Source organism: Oncorhynchus keta, unplaced genomic scaffold, assembly GCF_023373465.1.
Source record: "Oncorhynchus keta strain PuntledgeMale-10-30-2019 unplaced genomic scaffold, Oket_V2 Un_contig_18528_pilon_pilon, whole genome shotgun sequence".
NCBI lineage: Eukaryota > Metazoa > Chordata > Actinopteri > Salmoniformes > Salmonidae > Oncorhynchus > Oncorhynchus keta.
Window position 1 is genome coordinate 50,446 of NW_026280966.1, and position 10,465 is coordinate 60,910.

Genomic DNA, 10,465 nt, shown 5'->3' on the forward strand with positions numbered 1-10,465 from the left:
GGAGAGGACAGTTCAGTAGTGATGCTTTACGTGATTAAAACAGCTTCCCTCTCCTATAGGAGAGGACAGTTCAGTAGTGATGCTTTACCTATTGATTAAAACCCAGACTTCCCTCTCCTATAGGAGAGGACAGTTCAGTAGTGATGCTTTACCGTGATTAAAACCCAGACTTCCCTCTCCTATAGGAGAGGACAGTTCAGTAGTGATGCTTTACTATTGATTAAAACCCAGACTTCCCTCTCCTATAGGAGAGGACAGTTCAGTAGTGATGCTTTACCGTGATTAAAACAGACTTCCCTCTCCTATAGGAGAGGACAGTTCAGTAGTGATGCTTTACCGTGATTAAAACCCAGACTTCCCTCTCCTATAGGAGAGGACAGTTCAGTAGTGATGCTTTACCGTGATTAAAACAGACTTCCCTCTCCTATAGGAGAGGACAGTTCAGTAGTGATGCTTTAGTGATTAAAACCCAGACTTCCCTCTCCTATAGGAGAGGACAGTTCAGTAGTGATGCTTTACCGTGATTAAAACCCAGACTTCCCTCTCCTATAGGAGAGGACAGTTCAGTAGTGATGCTTTACCGTGATTAAAACCCAGACTTCCCTCTCCTATAGGAGAGGACAGTTCAGTAGTGATGCTTTACCGTGATTAAAACCCAGACTTTCTCCTATAGGAGAGTGTAACAGTTCAGTAGTGATGCTTACCCCCAGACTTCCCTCTCCTATAGGAGAGGACAGTTCAGTAGTGATGCTTTACCGTGATTAAAACCCAGACTTCCCTCTCCTATAGGAGAGGACAGTTCAGTAGTGATGCTTTACCGTGATTAAAACCCAGACATCCCTCTCCTATAGGAGAGAACAGTTCAGTAGTGATGCTCTACTATTGTAGTGTAACAGCTTCCCTATCATAGAGGACAGTTCAGTAGTGATGCTCTACTATTGTAGTGTAACAGCTTCCCTATCATAGAGGACAGTTCAGTAGTGATGCTCTACTATTGTAGTGTAACAGCTTCCCTATCATAGAGGACAGTTCAGTAGTGATACTCTACTATTGTAGTGTAACAGCTTCCCTATCATAGAGGACAGTTCAGTAGTGATACTCTACTATTGTAGTGTAACAGCTTCCCTATCATAGAGGACAGTAGTGATACTCTACTATTGTAGTGTAACAGCTTCCCTATCATAGAGGACAGTTCAGTAGTGATACTCTACTATTGTAGTGTAACAGCTTCCCTATCATAGAGGACAGTTCAGTAGTGATACTCTACTATTGTAGTGTAACAGCTTCCCTATCATAGAGGACAGTTCAGTAGTGATGCTCTACTATTGTAGTGTAACAGCTTCCCTATCATAGAGGATAGTTCAGTAGTGATACTCTACTATTGTAGTGTAACAGCTTCCCTATCATAGAGGACAGTTCAGTAGTGATACTCTACTATTGTAGTGTAACAGCTTCCCTATCATAGAGGACAGTTCAGTAGTGATACTCTACTATTGTAGTGTAACAGCTTCCCTATCATAGAGGACAGTTCAGTAGTGATACTCTACTATTGTAGTGTAACAGCTTCCCTATCATAGAGGACAGTTCAGTAGTGATACTCTACTATTGTAGTGTAACAGCTTCCCTATCATAGAGGACAGTTCAGTAGTGATACTCTACTATTGTAGTGTAACAGCTTCCCTATCATAGAGGACAGTTCAGTAGTGATACTCTACTATTGTAGTGTAACAGCTTCCCTATCATAGAGGACAGTAGTGATACTCTACTATTGTAGTGTAACAGCTTCCCTATCATAGAGGACAGTTCAGTAGTGATACTCTACTATTGTAGTGTAACAGCTTCCCTATCATAGAGGACAGTAGTGATACTCTACTATTGTAGTGTAACAGCTTCCCTATCATAGAGGACAGTTCAGTAGTGATACTCTACTATTGTAGTGTAACAGCTTCCCTATCATAGAGGACAGTAGTGATACTCTACTATTGTAGTGTAACAGATTCCCTATCATAGAGGACAGTTCAGTAGTGCTCTACTATTGTAGTGTAACAGCTTCCCTATCATAGAGGACAGTTCAGTAGTGATACTCTACTATTGTAGTGTAACAGCTTCCCTATCATAGAGGACAGTTCAGTAGTGATACTCTACTATTGTAGTGTAACAGCTTCCCTATCATAGAGGACAGTAGTGATACTCTACTATTGTAGTGTAACAGATTCCCTATCATAGAGGACAGTAGTGATACTCTACTATTGTAGTGTAACAGCTTCCCTATCATAGAGGACAGTTCAGTGATACTCTACTATTGTAGTGTAACAGATTCCCTATCATAGAGGACAGTAGTGATACTCTACTATTGTAGTGTAACAGATTCCCTATCATAGAGGACAGTTCAGTAGTGATACTCTACTATTGTAGTGTAACAGCTTCCCTATCATAGAGGACAGTTCAGTAGTGATACTCTACTATTGTAGTGTAACAGATTCCCTATCATAGAGGACAGTTCAGTAGTGATACTCTACTATTGTAGTGTAACAGCTTCCCTATCATAGAGGACAGTTCAGTAGTGATACTCTACTATTGTAGTGTAACAGCTTCCCTATCATAGAGGACAGTTCAGTAGTGATACTCTACTATTGTAGTGTAACAGCTTCCCTATCATAGAGGACAGTAGTGATGCTCTACTATTGTAGTGTAACAGCTTCCCTATCATAGAGGACAGTAGTGATACTCTACTATTGTAGTGTAACAGCTTCCCTATCATAGAGGACAGTAGTGATGCTCTACTATTGTAGTGTAACAGCTTCCCTATCATAGAGGACAGTAGTGATACTCTACTATTGTAGTGTAACAGCTTCCCTATCATAGAGGACAGTAGTGATACTCTACTATTGTAGTGTAACAGATTCCCTATCATAGAGGACAGTAGTGATACTCTACTATTGTAGTGTAACAGATTCCCTATCATAGAGGACAGTAGTGATACTCTACTATTGTAGTGTAACAGATTCCCTATCATAGAGGACAGTAGTGATACTCTACTATTGTAGTGTAACAGATTCCCTATCATAGAGGACAGTAGTGATACTCTACTATTGTAGTGTAACAGCTTCCCTATCATAGAGGACAGTTCAGTAGTGATACTCTACTATTGTAGTGTAACAGCTTCCCTATCATAGAGGACAGTAGTGATACTCTACTATTGTAGTGTAACAGATTCCCTATCATAGAGGACAGTAGTGATACTCTACTATTGTAGTGTAACAGATTCCCTATCATAGAGGACAGTAGTGATACTCTACTATTGTAGTGTAACAGCTTCCCTATCATAGAGGACAGTAGTGATACTCTACTATTGTAGTGTAACAGATTCCCTATCATAGAGGACAGTAGTGATACTCTACTATTGTAGTGTAACAGATTCCCTATCATAGAGGACAGTAGTGATACTCTACTATTGTAGTGTAACAGCTTCCCTATCATAGAGGACAGTAGTTACTCTACTATTGATACTCTACTATTGTAGTGTAACAGATTCCCTATCATAGAGGACAGTAGTGATACTCTACTATTGTAGTGTAACAGATTCCCTATCATAGAGGACAGTAGTGATACTCTACTATTGTAGTGTAACAGATTCCCTATCATAGAGGACAGTAGTGATACTCTACTATTGTAGTGTAACAGATTCCCTATCATAGAGGACAGTAGTGATACTCTACTATTGTAGTGTAACAGATTCCCTATCATAGAGGACAGTAGTGATACTCTACTATTGTAGTGTAACAGATTCCCTATCATAGAGGACAGTAGTGATACTCTACTATTGTAGTGTAACAGATTCCCTATCATAGAGGACAGTAGTGATACTCTACTATTGTAGTGTAACAGCTTCCCTATCATAGAGGACAGTAGTGATACTCTACTATTGTAGTGTAACAGATTCCCTATCATAGAGGACAGTAGTGATACTCTACTATTGTAGTGTAACAGATTCCCTATCATAGAGGACAGTAGTGATACTCTACTATTGTAGTGTAACAGATTCCCTATCATAGAGGACAGTAGTGATACTCTACTATTGTAGTGTAACAGATTCCCTATCATAGAGGACAGTAGTGATACTCTACTATTGTAGTGTAACAGCTTCCCTATCATAGAGGACAGTAGTGATACTCTACTATTGTAGTGTAACAGATTCCCTATCATAGAGGACAGTAGTGATACTCTACTATTGTAGTGTAACAGATTCCCTATCATAGAGGACAGTAGTGATACTCTACTATTGTAGTGTAACAGATTCCCTATCATAGAGGACAGTAGTGATACTCTACTATTGTAGTGTAACAGCTTCCCTATCATAGAGGACAGTAGTGATACTCTACTATTGTAGTGTAACAGATTCCCTATCATAGAGGACAGTAGTGATACTCTACTATTGTAGTGTAACAGATTCCCTATCATAGAGGACAGTAGTGATACTCTACTATTGTAGTGTAACAGCTTCCCTATCATAGAGGACAGTAGTGATACTCTACTATTGTAGTGTAACAGCTTCCCTATCATAGAGGACAGTTCAGTAGTGATACTCTACTATTGTAGTGTAACAGCTTCCCTATCATAGAGGAGTTCAGTAGTGATACTCTACTATTGTAGTGTAACAGCTTCCCTATCATAGAGGACAGTTCAGTAGTGATACTCTACTATTGTAGTGTAACAGCTTCCCTATCATAGAGGACAGTAGTGATACTCTACTATTGTAGTGTAACAGCTTCCCTATCATAGAGGACAGTAGTGATACTCTACTATTGTAGTGTAACAGATTCCCTATCATAGAGGACAGTAGTGATACTCTACTATTGTAGTGTAACAGCTTCCCTATCATAGAGGACAGTAGTGATACTCTACTATTGTAGTGTAACAGCTTCCCTATCATAGAGGACAGTTCAGTAGTGATACTCTACTATTGTAGTGTAACAGCTTCCCTATCATAGAGGACAGTAGTGATACTCTACTATTGTAGTGTAACAGCTTCCCTATCATAGAGGACAGTAGTGATACTCTACTATTGTAGTGTAACAGATTCCCTATCATAGAGGACAGTAGTGATACTCTACTATTGTAGTGTAACAGATTCCCTATCATAGAGGACAGTAGTGATACTCTACTATTGTAGTGTAACAGATTCCCTATCATAGAGGACAGTAGTGATACTCTACTATTGTAGTGTAACAGATTCCCTATCATAGAGGACAGTAGTGATACTCTACTATTGTAGTGTAACAGATTCCCTATCATAGAGGACAGTAGTGATACTCTACTATTGTAGTGTAACAGCTTCCCTATCATAGAGGACAGTAGTGATACTCTACTATTGTAGTGTAACAGCTTCCCTATCATAGAGGACAGTAGTGATACTCTACTATTGTAGTGTAACAGATTCCCTATCATAGAGGACAGTTCAGTAGTGATACTCTACTATTGTAGTGTAACAGATTCCCTATCATAGAGGACAGTAGTGATACTCTACTATTGTAGTGTAACAGATTCCCTATCATAGAGGACAGTAGTGATACTCTACTATTGTAGTGTAACAGCTTCCCTATCATAGAGGACAGTAGTGATACTCTACTATTGTAGTGTAACAGATTCCCTATCATAGAGGACAGTAGTGATACTCTACTATTGTAGTGTAACAGCTTCCCTATCATAGAGGACAGTAGTGATACTCTACTATTGTAGTGTAACAGATTCCCTATCATAGAGGACAGTAGTGATACTCTACTATTGTAGTGTAACAGATTCCCTATCATAGAGGACAGTAGTGATACTCTACTATTGTAGTGTAACAGATTCCCTATCATAGAGGACAGTAGTGATACTCTACTATTGTAGTGTAACAGATTCCCTATCATAGAGGACAGTAGTGATACTCTACTATTGTAGTGTAACAGATTCCCTATCATAGAGGACAGTAGTGATACTCTACTATTGTAGTGTAACAGCTTCCCTATCATAGAGGACAGTAGTGATACTCTACTATTGTAGTGTAACAGATTCCCTATCATAGAGGACAGTAGTGATACTCTACTATTGTAGTGTAACAGCTTCCCTATCATAGAGGACAGTAGTGATACTCTACTATTGTAGTGTAACAGATTCCCTATCATAGAGGACAGTAGTGATACTCTACTATTGTAGTGTAACAGATTCCCTATCATAGAGGACAGTAGTGATACTCTACTATTGTAGTGTAACAGATTCCCTATCATAGAGGACAGTAGTGATACTCTACTATTGTAGTGTAACAGATTCCCTATCATAGAGGACAGTAGTGATACTCTACTATTGTAGTGTAACAGATTCCCTATCATAGAGGACAGTAGTGATACTCTACTATTGTAGTGTAACAGATTCCCTATCATAGAGGACAGTAGTGATACTCTACTATTGTAGTGTAACAGAATGGGGAACATAAAGCTGACAGAGATGCCTGAAGCCAAAGTAAAAGATAACCACTTGTTTTGTTTTTATTCTTTCAAGTATCATTAAATGACAGATGTGCTGAATACTGTAAAATGCATCAGATTGTTAATGATTAATACTCGGTGTGTATGTGTGTCACAGCTCCTGATAAGCCAGATTGTGGGTCGATGGTGGTTACTGTTGGATTCTTGACGTTGGTCATTGGAATCGCTGTTGGAGTGAAACTGAAGGTGGCCACAGACCAGTTCGTTAAACAGCATCTATGGAAGGTTTATGTCTTTGTCACTGTTTTTATTGTTGTTTCTATCATGGTGCTTCTGAACTTGAAGAAACAGGAAGTATAGAGGGATATTAAGGAATGACCCATACAATTAGCAAACACTTCTCAGTCAGTCACACAACTATTAAATGAATGACTGATTTGTACCTTGTTATGTACATTTGTTATTACATAGCAATAAAATACTTTTCCAAAAAATGCATGTGTCCATTGTTGATGAAAGGTGCGGCAGACATCCTTGCTGTTGAGATTGTTGGGCCAGTAACTGAAAGGGCCCTGGTTTGAATCCCCAACCCGACTAGGTGAAAAATCTGCTGATGTGCCCTTGAGTAAGGCACCTAATTCCTCCTGCAAGTCCCTCTGGATAAGAACATCTGCTCAATGACTGAACTGTAAACAACATTTGGATAAAAGTGATTCATAGTAGGCGAGATGTATTTGTCTAAGATTGTATTTGTCATCCTATTTTAATGTGACCAAGATCCCTTTCCATCTCTCTGTGCTCGTACTTTTCTTGTACATTGTCAATGTGTGTGATTTATAGTTGTAAGTGCCTTATAGATCAGTTGAACATAGGCTTAATATGTTTTTCTAACCAATCAGTTGAATGGGTTAGGGTTAGGGTTAGGGTTAGATGAGTTCCCAGCTGAGGAAGATGGAGGAGATGGTGAAGCAGAATAAAGGACACTATTGCACCAAGCAGATGTACTAGGAGGCTTATGTGAAGATCAGAGAGGAGAGGAAAGAGGAAGAGGAAGCCTGATAACAGGAAGAGGAGGAGAAGTTAAGAGAAAATCAAAATAAAATGGTAGATAGAGAAAGTTGAAGTTTCTAAGTGGAAATTACAAACTTTATTAGTCTTTTTAAAACTGTATTTAAAAATACACTACAGGTTTGCAACAAAAGAGTGATCAAATTAAGATCCTATATCTGTACATAGATAAATTCTCAAAGTAAGTGATGTTTCACTGTCCTCTGTTAGAATATGTAAATAATTCTGGGAAATCAGAGATCAGAAACAAATAGGAGGAACTATAGAGGTGTGGTTTACATGTTTCTGGAGGAACTGTGTTTATGGTGACGACATAGCAGAGGTGGCCAACAACTCTCACATTATTGAGCTGCCGGCTTGATGCACACACACACACACACACACACACACACACACACACACACACACACACACACACACACACACACACACGCACACGCACAAACACATACACACTACACACACACACACACACACACACACACAGTTTTGGAAAAGCACTATCTCTGCCTTAGTGATAATCTGGTGGTATCTACCTGTAGAGTCATTGCTATGTATGAAGGAAGCATTTCAAGAGAAACAAACTAATACATTTGTCACGTACTCATCGACAGATTTTTCACCTTGTCGGCTCGCTGCTTTGGTTACTGGCCCAACATTTAACCTCTAGGCAACATGTCACCCTCATATCACAATACCTTAAATATCCATACTTTTATATTTCATCTCCTGTCTCTTCTATATTATTCTGCTCCCTCTCCTGTCTCTTCTTCTCTTCTATATTATTCTGCTCCATCTCCTGTCTCTTCTTCTCTTCTATATTATTCTGCTCCCTCTCCTGTCTCTTCTTCTCTTCTATATTATTCTGCTCCATCTCCTGTCTCTTCTTCTCTTCTATATTATTCTGCTCCTCCTCCTGTCTCTTCTTCTCTTCTATATTATTCTGCTCCTCCTCCTGTCTCTTCTTCTCTTCTATATTATTCTGCTCCATCTCCTGTCTCTTCTTCTCTTCTATATTATTCTGCTCCTCCTCCTGTCTCTTCTTCTCTTCTATATTATTCTGCTCCATCTCCTGTCTCTTCTTCTCTTCTATATTATTCTGCTCCTCCTCCTGTCTCTTCTATATTATTCTGCTCCATCTCCTGTCTCTTCTTCTCTTCTATATTATTCTGCTCCCTCTCCTGTCTCTTCTTCTCTTCTATATTATTCTGCTCCATCTCCTGTCTCTTCTTCTCTTCTATATTATTCTGCTCCTCCTCCTGTCTCTTCTTCTCTTCTATATTATTCTGCTCCATCTCCTGTCTCTTCTTCTCTTCTATATTATTCTGCTCCTCCTCCTGTCTCTTCTTCTCTTCTATATTATTCTGCTCCATCTCCTGTCTCTTCTTCTCTTCTATATTATTCTGCTCCATCTCCTGTCTCTTCTTCTCTTCTATATTATTCTGCTCCCTCTCCTGTCTCTTCTTGTCTTCCTCTCTGTGCATTATTTAACTCCTTCTCCATCCTCCACACCACTTCCTCTCTAATTCCCTCCCTCCCTCTCATTCATCTTCTCCTTTCTCTTCCGGTACCTCTCCTCGAGGTAGTGCCTTCCTCCATTCCTCTCCACCATCTATTCTATCCTCCTCAGCAGCTCTGTGACCTGAGTGGTGTAGACCTCTGGCTTACTGTTGAGAGCATAATAACCTCCCCCCACACACACTGATTGGTTGTTTAGTTGTTTCAGTCCTCTCAAAGTCCTCCCATTGCTTCCTGTTTAGTTTTCTCTTCTGGTGAATAACACCGTGGTGTAACTCAAGGCCTCTTCGCCAAAGTTTTCCTGGATCCACGACAAAGTATTCCTGTCTTCCTGTGTGAATGTCTCCAGCCTGATAACCAGAAGAAACACATGGGGGCCCGGAGAAGAGAGAGAGATGCACCTTTTAATTTCCTCATTCAGTTGTTCTTCAGTCAGTGTTGTGCTGTAAATACCAGGAGTGTCAATCACAGTGATGCTCCTCCCCTCCACCACTCCTTTCCCCAACACACTCTTCCCTGATCCAGTCTCCTCTCTAAACACCTCTCTCCCCAGGATGGTGTTTCCTGCTGCACTCTTCCCTGCTCCAGGCGTACCCAGCAGAACTATCCTCATGTTGGTGGAATCTGTTGTGGGACCAGTTTGTCAAAGGACAAGTTATGTAATCAAACCTCCTGATTGATCAGTAGACGTTCACAATGCAATACTATAATATAACACTACAATACTCTAAGGCAATGTGACAGGTATAAACAGGTCAATGTGACAGGTATAAACAGGTCAATGTGACAGGTATAAACAGGGCAATGTGACAGGTATAAACAGGTCAATGTGACAGGTATAAACAGGTCAATATGACAGGTATAAACAGGTCAATATGACAGGTATAAACAGGTCAATATGACAGGTATAAACAGGTCAATGTGACAGGTATAAACAGGTCAATATGACAGGTATAAACAGGTCAATATGACAGGTATAAACAGGTCAACGTGACAGGTATAAACAGGTCAATATGACAGGTATAAACAGGTCAATATGACAGGTATAAACAGGTCAATATGACAGGTATAAACAGGTCAATGTGACAGGTATAAACAGGTCAATATGACAGGTATAAACAGGTCAATGTGACAGGTATAAACAGGTCAATGTGACAGGTATAAACAGGTCAATGTGACAGGTATAAACAGGTCAATATGACAGGTATAAACAGGTCAATGTGACAGGTATAAACAGGTCAATGTGACAGGTATAAACAGGTCAATGTGACAGGTATAAACAGGTCAATGTGACAGGTATAAACAGGTCAATATGACAGGTATAAACAGGTCAATGTGACAGGTATAAACAGGTCAATGTGACAGGTATAAACAGGTCAATGTGACAGGTATAAACAGGTCAATGTGACAGG

General features: G+C 39.7%; 1 pseudogene; it reads right to left on the reverse strand.

The window, feature by feature from the left end:
• Positions 1 to 342: 342 nt before the first annotated feature.
• LOC127920161 (GTPase IMAP family member 4-like) lies at positions 343 to 9,666 on the reverse strand (annotated as a pseudogene).
• Between the last annotated feature and the right edge of the window lie 799 nt (positions 9,667 to 10,465).